Raw genomic sequence first — 10590 nt, forward strand, 5'->3', positions numbered from 1 at the left:
CTGGGTAAACCTGGAAACATCACAGTCAGGTTTCTAAAAAATAGTGACCAGACAGATGGGTTTATAATACCTTTCCAAACTATGCTAAGAGAACAGTTTGTCACAGAATATAAGTGTCACAGTGGTGACATGTCTTGTAGGGTTCTAATATACTTTATACATAAAGGCTTCATGGTAGGGCATGGCTACAAGGTTAACCTGTTTATAGCTTTATTGACTTTTTAAAAAAATCATAATTCAGTGCTTCACATTTCAGTTAAAGGGATAGCAGAATTATATACCACTATAGGAGAGGGAAAAGGTGAGGATCCCATGGCAGAAAGACAACATTCTTTCCATGCTTAGAATGTTCCAGCTATGGGTCTGAGACACCAAGCTACATAACCCAGCCAACCCACAGCCCTCTAATCCTGCCTGGGCACATTTTAGATAGCCTCGTATATTCCGTATCCTGTCTTTTTCAACACCACCTCAGAACCAGGTAAAGGGTCTCTCGGTGATAGAAGTCAGTGTCATAAAACCAGAAGCTTAGGGTCCCAGACTGAGTTATAACTGCAAAGGCAGCACTGGAAGGAAAATTAGGAGACACAGTTTGAAGTCAGAAACTCTGAACTCAAATCTTCACTGCGTTGCCTGCAGTTCCTTGGCCACAGGGCTTTAGGCAGATTCCTCCTTCCTGTCTTCAGCCTTGCTTTACAGTGTTGGCAGCACCTGCCGCTCCAACCTGCCAGAGCTCTTGTGGCCTATTCAGATAGATGACTTTGTCTGGAGCACACGGCTCACGGTTGACACATGTGGTCCCCTAATTCTCTTCTTTCTTGCTTTGAATGTACAAGGCATGAGAAGAGAAAGGCTGCATGGAGCTAAGCAGGGTCCTTCCATCAGTCGCTCCAGAACATACAGGCAGAAACAGCACCCACGGCATTCTCAGGAAAGCCAGCTTATTGCACACCACCTAGATGCATAGTGGCCGTAGGTAAAGGTTGGGCCAAAGACAATCGGCCTTACACAGGTGGCCGAGGCTCAGATTCCCAGCCCACTCTGCCCAGCTTTTCTCAGAGACCTCTCCCTTGCTAGGGGATACATTTTCAACTTCCTTTTCGTGGATGGCTTCTCCAAGTCACTGGCCTGTCACATGGCAGGATGTGAGTGACAGAGTTAGGCCTCGGGTCACATGCTTGGGGTCATCTGGACCTGAGCAGTTAAACAATGGACTGCAGCCACAGTACAGAGCAGTAGATTTGAGTGAAGATAGGCAGCATTTATGGTTTTTTTAATCACTTATTTCAGAATGAACTTAGGATGGGACCAAGAAAGAGGCAAAATGATGAAACATTTTCAAAAAACCTCATCTCCCTGGGAGCATCACTACAAGTGAAATTTACCCCAACTCCTCCTTGTCAAAAACTGAATTTATCTGTCTTATTTCTTTTTAAATTTTTTCTTTATTCATTTATTCTTAATGTGTGTGTGTGTGTGTGTGTGTTTGCCTGCATGTATGTATATGTATCGTGTGTGCACCTGGCTCCTGTTCAGGTAGGAAGAGGGCATCAGATTCCATGGAACTGTGGAATTGTATTATAGATGATTTTCGGTCATTTTGTGACTGTTGGGAACTGAACACGGCTCTTCTCTAACAAGTGCCCTTGACCGCTCACGCATCTCTCAGGCCCTTTGTCATATCTCTTATTGCGCAGCCGTCTTCCAGTTAAACAAGGCACCCACCTGGTAGTTTCTATGGATTCTGAATGTGCCCCAGGTTATATGTGTGGAAGCAGACTGTCTCTGAAGAGGTCTTTCCACCATAGCCCAGGTGGTCAGAGGAGCCACAAACTGTAGCCAAAACAACTGGTTAAAATTTAGCAGAGACGGGGAAATGGTTGCTTGCTGTATCCGCAGATTTTTGCAACCATAGGACAAAGACAGGTACAGACACAGAAGAGAGGCGCGGGCATTCCTCCCCTCGCCACTGCCTCACATCAGAGTATGCTTTGGGCGTTTGTCCCGGTTACAAGGCCTTGCAAGGGCGGTCCATTCTGCTCACCTGTGCAGTTTGAAAGAGGGTGGGGGGGTGGGGCTTATAATTACAACACACTGTGTTATTATGAATTAAAGTAATATCCAATTAGTGAAGTGTGCATTTAAATGGCCTGTTTATGATGCATAATTGATTGAGTTCTGTGTACACAGCTCTGCAGAGTCACACCAAATGTTCCCAGGCCTCAGAAAGCAACTGAGCTTCTTCAGCCCTCGGCAACCTTGCCATCTGCTGTTTTGAAGTCCGAGTCACCAAGAACGTGTCAGCCTTTACAACTCTCAGGCTTTTGCTTTCAAAGCAAAAAAAAAAAAAAAAAAAAAAGATGCCTCTCCTTTTTTGGGAGGCTGGGAAAGGAAAGTCCTTGTAATTCAGTTGCCAACTTGGAAGGAAAAGACAGGGTAAACAACAGGTGTGGACGCTGGGGCCTGCACTCCAAGAGTTAATAGAGCAGAAAGGAGCCGCTGGCTGTAGAACTACAGAGGCAAGGGTAAAGGGCAAGTTCTCTGCCTCAGCCTGGGCCTCCAGCCATGGCTTCAGGCAGGGCTGAACACCTGGGAGTTGTGCTCACCTGCCTCCCATCATGAGCTCACTGGCTGCCTACGCCACTCACGTGTCTGCAAAAAAAAAAAATAGAACGGGGCAAATTGAATTGAGGGGGGAGGGGTGCACTGTACTTATCTGTGAAGCCTGCCAAAAGAAGGGACCACAGAATCGGTGGATTAAAAATATAAATGTATTCTCTGGCAACCCTCGAGGCTGGAAGTGTCATCGTGGCTGGAACCTTCTAAGGCTTCTTGTCTTCACTTGTAAGTTGCCATAGTCTCCCTGTGCCCTCACATGGCTTTCCCTGTGTATAGGGATACGAGTCACATTAGATTGAATGCAGAATATCGATCTTTCCTCGTGAACTCATTTTAATTCAGCTATCTCTTTAATAAAATTAATTACAGAATTTGTGATTAGGACGTCAATGTAGGATTTTTACATGTGAGTCCTCCATACAGGAATTATGCCTACAGCCCTCTTTACACACTCCCGTGACTTCTGCTCATTTCGTGAATACCTCACCTGGGTTACCTGGCTGTGCATCATGCAGAATATGAAGAGCAATTAGATGCAGAAGAAGATGGAGGGAAGGTCCAGGGCAGCTATGTGGCCATGGAGAGATGGCTGGTTTTGCATTCTCAGGATCATGTTTACTATCAGCCCTAGAAAAGGATTTCACTTCTTAAGTTTAATTTAGCAGCTATCTCATAGACTTATTTAGACTCTTGGGCTCTCTCTCTCTCTCTCTCTCTCTCTCTCTCTCTCTCTCTCTCTCTCTCTCTCTCTCTCGTGTGTGTGTGTGTGTGTGTGTGTGTGTGTGTGTGTGTGTGTGCACGTGCACACATGTGCCATAACTCTCTCCTGATACCTTGAGGGACTCTGGGATTGAACTCAGACCCTCAAGTTTGCACACAAATGTGTTTGCCCACTGAGCCATCTTCACAGCACAATCCCACAAATATTTTTAAGTGGCAACTATATTGTGCAATTGTGGAGGCTGGCCTGTCCTCTCACAGCTATTGAAAAAGGGAGGGTCCAGGCTGGTCTTTGACAAAAGGCAGGGGATCAGAATCCTCTGACGTCCAGCACTGCTCATTGGGCCAGACTCACTTGACCAGGAACAGCAAAGCAACTGGCTGACCTAGTGGGAAAAGTGCGTCCTAATTACAAATGACTTTAGCTATGGCAACCTGATACAGTCTCTTCTCTCCATGCCTCCTATCTCCTTTGTTGCCCTCCCCTCCTTTCCTTCTCTGTAATAAATTTTTTTTTAAATAGCTGAGAATCTATAAAGAGCAGAGAGAGAGAGAGTGCCTAGGAAAAAGAGTTTCTGAACATAATATTCATAAGATTAAAGATTCATCCTGACCCTATTGGCCAAGGCTTTTTAAAATTCATTCTATCATCATCATCATCATCATCATCATCATCATTAAGTTCTGGTGGTGGTGGCACTAAAGATCCAACCCAGAGCTTTGCATAGTGCTTTCTTGCAGAGTGCCAGGCAAGTGTTCTACTACCAAGCTCCATCTCCCTCTGGCTTCTGACTCAAGGTAAGCTCAGGAACACCTCCCAGATCCAGGTACCCTGGGCTGCACCCACACTGGGGTTTGAATTCTGAGGTTCTGGGAGATTGTTTTCCTCAAACAACTTGTTTGAGTCAATCCAGACATGTAACTACCTCTTGCAATGGACACAACAGAAACCTCACAAGGGCAAATTTTTAATCTTCTCGTAGCCACATTAAAAAAAATATAAAAGAAGCTGGTGAGACTAACTTTGCTGATGTTTTGTTTCTCACAACTTCTAAATATTATTATTCCGATGCGTAATCAGTCTGGAATTGCTTAATAAGATATCGAGAAGGTGTCAGTGTCTGAGATGCATCCCGTACAGACAGGACTATTTACATTCAACTTTGTGCTCAATAGCCTACAGGCTATTATGTTGCATGTGCACCTTAAAAGCCCTTCCCTGACAGTGCCTCCAGTCCCAACAAGCACATAGCCAACACCACTACAGAGAATGTGGGTCCTAAGCTCACTCTTCTCTACAATGTAAGCTGGTTACTTGTATTTCTCTAGAACACTAACATTTTATTGTATTTAAGACTAAGGATATTTTTACCCAGGACCTGAGAGAGCCACCTTCACAATTTAGGTTGGGAAGGAAGTGGAAGAACAGAATGATGTGCCGCCCTAGGAAACAGCACCAAATATTCTGCATCAGATGACTTTACGAAGCTTGTACCTCGAAGGAAGAACAACCATGAAAGCTCACAAGAGTGCCTAGTCCTCAGCCAGGCAGAGTCACACCTGTCCCTGTGTCTACTGATTAGGACAGCCGCTGCACATTAGGCATCGTTATCCACATGCCTCTGGACACGAGGAGCCATTCCCTCAGTGTCGGGTACAGTCAAGATTTAAGCAAGAGTCTATACAACTCCAAGATGGGCGTTTTGTATGGCACCCCATGGTTCCTGGGGCCTGGGTTTAAACACGACTGCTCTTAGACAGCAAAATAAAAGATGTGTCTTGAGAAGTCATTGTTGCTGCTGCTGTGACTGTGTGAGCAGATTATCCAGGCTCAGCCTTAAGTGAAAGGCATGTGAAAGCTGTCCCTTCACCGAGCAACTGTGTGACCCATCCCTAGAAGGAATTCTAGTTTGTCTGCCTTTCTGGTCTTCTGAAAAGCTGGTGTGTAGGGACAAGCCAGTTTGGAGCTTGCTGCCTGAAGCACCAAATAGGAAACATGACAGTGGTATAAAAAGAAAAAGATGATCCTAAGGATGTAAGGTGTCTTAGAATAATAGTCCTCTGTCAAGCTCTATTTATAGATGCAAGCCTGCCCTTAGTTTGCTCTGCTGCCTGCAGATGACCATCCTTCCCCCTGCAGACTGGAGAATGCTCCCACCGCACACCTAGCCCAGCCTTCTGATCCCAAGGATGTGCGGAGCGGCTCACCTGTGTGGGTCGGGAGTTTAATTACACTCATCAGGCGAGGGATTTGGGGAGCTTTAATTTAAAGCTGGTGTCGAAGGCCTTTAAATTATTTTAAATTTTCCGAGGCGCCCAGGCGCAACGCACATCTTTTATAAATTACAGAGTAAATGCTGGAGAGGGTGAGAGCACGGAGGAGCTGAGGATCAGAATGGATCTCAAAAGATGAAATAGATTCCAGGCACCGAGGAAGAGTTCAGAGCACACCTGCCATTATTGTTAATGGGGCCGGGGTGTTCAGAGGCGCACAGCGCAATGCAGATTTGGCTCTTGGAATTCTGTCGCTCATTGCACCCTGCCCACTCAGGAGCACTGAGCCCCCCCCCCTCCTCCCATGAAATGTGTGTCAGGTTCTTCAAAACAATTATTGCTGCTGGAGGAAAAATGATCAGTGAAATAGTCCAAATTTAACACCTCCTTAGAGCTGGAAATGAATTCTAGAAATGTTTTCGTTCGGCTTAATATGAATCTACCGACGTCTCAGCTTGCTGTGTGAAAAAATGGGAGAAAGATTTTAACAGATGATAATGGCTTTGGAAAGAAGCTTGCAAGGTCTAAAGGCCACTTACACTCCCAAGCTCCGGCCATCTTGGGCAACCTACTTAACATATTGGAGGAGCCCTTTTGGAATCAACTCAAAAGGTGTTTGTGCCAGTAAGAGTGCCTGGCCATCTTATCAGTGTGACTGAGGTTGTTTTGCTTTGTGTTTTTGTTTTCTTTTCTTTTGTTTCTGCAGGAACCCTCCTGCAGAAAGGTGAGTGATTTCGGTTCCAGGAGCACTGTGGACTCACTCTATTGCTTCCTGGACAAGGGATGACTTGGAAAAAGATCCTCAGAAGCCAGGTGGTGGTGGCGTGTGCCTTTAATCCCAACACTTGGGAGGCAGAAGCAGGCAGATCTCTATGAGTTTGAGGCCAGCCTGGTCTACAAAGCGAGTTCCAGGACAGCCAGGGCTACACAGAGAAACCTTGTCTCAAAAAGCTAAAATAAATAAACAAATAAAAATAAAAACTGAGAAGGGGAAGATTTACTATGTACTGTGTTTGAAAATACAAGACATTAGTTTTTGTATATATTAAGTGCATCTTCACATTCAATTAATGTTGTCCTTCAATATATCTTTCTCCGTACCTTGGTGATGCAGTTTTCTTACTGTAATGTAACAAGAATGCCCATGAGAAGGTCTAACCTTATGATGTATCAGTTGGCCAGCCTCAGCAAAACTGAGGAGACTCTCCTCACTTGTTCCAGTAAAAGCCATGGGTTGGATTTCATTGATCTGGTTTAAAACACAATGGCCATGGTAGACAAAATGAGCATAACTCTCCATCCTTTTCCCTGGGGCTAAAGGGAAAAGATCAACTGTAGGGAAAGCGAGGAGTGTAAATGGGAAAGAGATGCTGTTACTTGAAGACAGGACCCGGGCAATGGATAGGTACAAACAGCATGTCCATCCCGGGCATCCAGCCAGTAGTGTAGAAAAACTAATACAATTTCCATCTTTTGATTTCTAAGCCAAAGGTTTGTGTAGACCTTATATATAATTCCATTGATGTATCCCTCTTTTTAACATGTATTAATTAGTATTAATATGGTAAAATTAGGGTTCAAGCATGAATTTACCCTGCCCTCTTGGGTAAATTACTTGCCAAAAATAAACCCATGTAAACAATATTATTTTCTGTGCATGACAGCAAATGAAACCATCAGCCTTGCTTTATTAGTGTTGGTCAAGAAAATCATTTGTGCCCTAATTTGTTCTGACACTAGAGAAAACTCTAATTTGAGAAACTCCTGGTTCAGGATCACAAAGTGTCACTCCTTTCACACCACTGAGACGAGATTTAGAGTAAGGCACCAAGAGAGGCAAACGTTTTCTTCAGTGCTCTTGGAGTTTTCTGTCAACCTATCAGACAGAGTTAATTCTAAGAGCACAAAGAGCCTAATATGACTTGTGGAAGCGACATAGTCGTTAATTTGTCTGACAAATGATCAAAAGCATAAACTGAATGATTAATGTGAAGTTTAGAGGTTTTCTTTTGTTTGTTTACTTGTAAAAACAGAAAGAAAGAAACTTATTTTTTCCCCAAAGAAAAGATACCTAGATTTTTTAAAACTCTGCATTCTTGATGCTCATTACTTCAAAGCTTCTGTGGGAATAAGAGTTGGTTCAGTCTAGAAGTGGCCCGTCCTTAGTCCCATCCCAAGACACTTGGAAAGCAGAACATACAGTGAGTCAGAGGCATGGGGTTGCTGGTATGCAACAGGGCTCCCACACCTCTCAACATGTGCCGTGTTGAATTTACCTGGGACCGGTGTCCAATGCGTGTTCTGCATGGCCTAAATTGAAGTCAGACGCGTGGGCATCTGGAGGGCCTAAGGGAGAGTGCCTGGATTAGACACTGTGAACGGTGTTTCGTGTCATTGAGAGCACAGGGGTTCGCAGATGTCATTTGAGAGAGATTTTCAGTTAAATCTTTGTATCCACACAAACTTCCTGAGAAAGATGGGTTCTTCTAACGTTAAAGCAAGAGGGCTTGGACAGCGCGTAGCTTCCATTGGATAGCGGGTGGCTTCCATTGGACAGCGGGTGGCTTCCATTGGACAGCGCGTGGCTTCCATTGGACAGCGGGTGGCTTCCATTGGACAGCGCGTGGCTTCCATTGGACAGCGGGTGGCTTCCATTGGACAGCGGGTGGCTTTCATGGCGTTACTAGTCTAAGGATAGAACTATACTGAATCCAGATTTGTCTTTTACCAATCCTTCTACACTTCTGGCCTATAGCCAAGCATTGAATGAAGGCCTCTTTGAAGTTAATAAACATCTACCCACCCACGTATCCATCTATCCAACAATTTCACCCGGTTGCCCCCACGTCTCCTGGGAGAAGAGAAGGAAGTCACTCCAAGAGGAATGGCCGTTACTGAGGAGCTTAGTAAAGGGGCTGATCTCAACTGTCTGATCCCGCTTTCAGGAAACACTTACTACCCCAGGTGTGAGTCTCAGAGAGTGTCACAGCCATCAAGGGACAACAGCTGGAAGGACGGGGGGCGGGCGGGGGGGGGGGGTTGCCCTGCACAGAAGGACGGCTTTGTGCTAGCTCCGTGTGGAAACTCTGAGTGAGGGCGGTGAGGGCTTTCAAATGAATTTCCTATCATTTATCTTCTTATCAAAAGGTTTAATCACTTTCCGCTCTCCTGACTCTGAGGGATAATGAGCTGGTTCTAACCCTACCGATACAATGCACAATAGAAGCAGTTGAGAGTCTATCTGGCTTTCGAAATGAATGTTTTTATTGTATAAACATCACCGAAAACACACAGCTAAAGGAATGTTTAAAGACGAAAATCAATCTTCCTAATCCCGCTCACAGCTACTCCGTCCCTGTGATGCCTGTTGGCCGTCATGCGCGCGCCCCGATGAAATTTATGTGAAGTAATATTAGATGCCATCTCAGAGCTTCAAGGAGCTGAATACACTTTGACATGTGATGGGCCTGCGGTTTTTGGAGAAGAAAGCAGCTCCTTCATGAGTTTCCGCTTCGTCTCTAGAATATAAAATGTACTCAGAAACAGTGCTTTCTGAACGGTTGGGACTAACCTGGAAATGGTTAAAAAACATAACTGTGCGTCTCTTGAGGGCCAAGTCTATATCTTGTACCTTGAGGCCTGGATTAACACAGCTCTTTAAACAAAGCGCCTTTATGTGTTGGCAGCTGTGTTAAATAACAAAAGCGGCCCCGAAACCTGAGCCCTCTGGGAGAGGGGTGGGTGGTTTTTTTTCTTGCTCCCCTGGCCCGGCTCTGAAAGATTGTCTTCAAAAGTTAATTCTGGCTTCTTCAGCCTTCCATTTCTGTCCTCTTCCCCAGGTCAAAGTCAGGGACCTTGTGTCTCTCCACATCTCTCTCCACCACCAAAGGGACAGTTCTTTGCAGCCCAACAGATCATTTCATCCCATGGGAGGCTCATCTCTGATGCTGCCACTTACACTGTCAACCTCTTCTCTAACTGTGCCTCTTCTCTAGCTTGCAAGTAAGTGAAAAGGTATAGGAGGCAGAGTACCACCCAGTCTGCTACTGGCACTGAGAACCTCTATAGTTGGGAGGCTCCCAGGCTCCGCCCCTAACAGTCCTGAATCTGGTGCCTCAGGGCACCAGGGCTCCACCTAGTTGCTGATGTAGATAGGGACCACACCTTGAGGGCTCAGGAACTACTCAGTGAATTCACTCTCCTGGTGCCTCCTGCTCAGGTCTAGGGGGAGCAGGAGAGACAGTTTGTGGGTTTTTGATATCTTGCTGCCAGAGCATCCAGCAAGGCAGCTGTTTCTCAGCTCTACCCTTCCCAACAGCCCACCTCTTCATCTTCTTTAGCATCGATTCGGTCCTGTCTCCTCCTGAACACATACTTTTTCTGGCACTTGGGATTCCACTTCTCTGTTTCAGTCTACTACTTTTATAAATATGACAATTGTGCAAATATGAAGCTATGTTTTGGGAAACCATATTGCTAGAGTATCACATTATTCACAAAACAAGAATATGAACCCTGGGGGCAAAAAAAAAAATCCATTAAGAATTGCATAATTCCAAGACTGGCAGATGTCCTTGGAAACAGTTCCCATGTTCCCGAATGCCCGGCCACACAAATGCCTGCCATCCCTTTTCAGGGTCTGTGGTCGATAAATTTATTGTTTACATGTGTTAACATGTTAAACGGTATCTGGTGACTATTTTGCTAAGGATTTAACACCGGCAAATATAATTTATTATGCCTTAAATATCTATTAGGGCGTCATCGTCTAAAAGATCCCAAATGAGCGTGCTCACGCAAAGGCCAATGAAAATCTACTCTAAATTGCATTTCTCTGCAACAGAAGTCAATGTGGTTCAATGCCAAAACAAAGCCCAGTCACACTCTCTTGTGTCCTGTTAATGTAGGGTGAGAAGTTCTGCAACATATTAAAGATAATACTAAGAAAATAAAAAGCTACTTTACAGAAAAAGACAA

General features: G+C 44.9%; 1 long non-coding RNA gene across 2 annotated transcripts; it reads right to left on the reverse strand.

Moving 5' to 3' along the window:
- Positions 1-1531: 1531 nt before the first annotated feature.
- LOC311595494 lies at positions 1532-8102 on the reverse strand. 2 transcript variants are annotated; one of them, XR_014778465.1, is made up of 3 exons: positions 7890-8102; positions 3107-3246; positions 1532-2652 (listed from the first exon to the last, which is right to left on the reverse strand). It is a non-coding gene; the product is annotated as an uncharacterized lncRNA (long non-coding RNA). The 2 variants fall into 2 exon arrangements; XR_014778466.1 differs by lacking the exon at positions 1532-2652 and adding an exon at positions 2722-2885.
- Between the last annotated feature and the right edge of the window lie 2488 nt (positions 8103-10590).

The sequence above is a fragment of the Acomys minous genome, assembly GCF_964271855.1.
Source record: "Acomys minous genome assembly, chromosome: 4".
NCBI lineage: Eukaryota > Metazoa > Chordata > Mammalia > Rodentia > Muridae > Acomys > Acomys minous.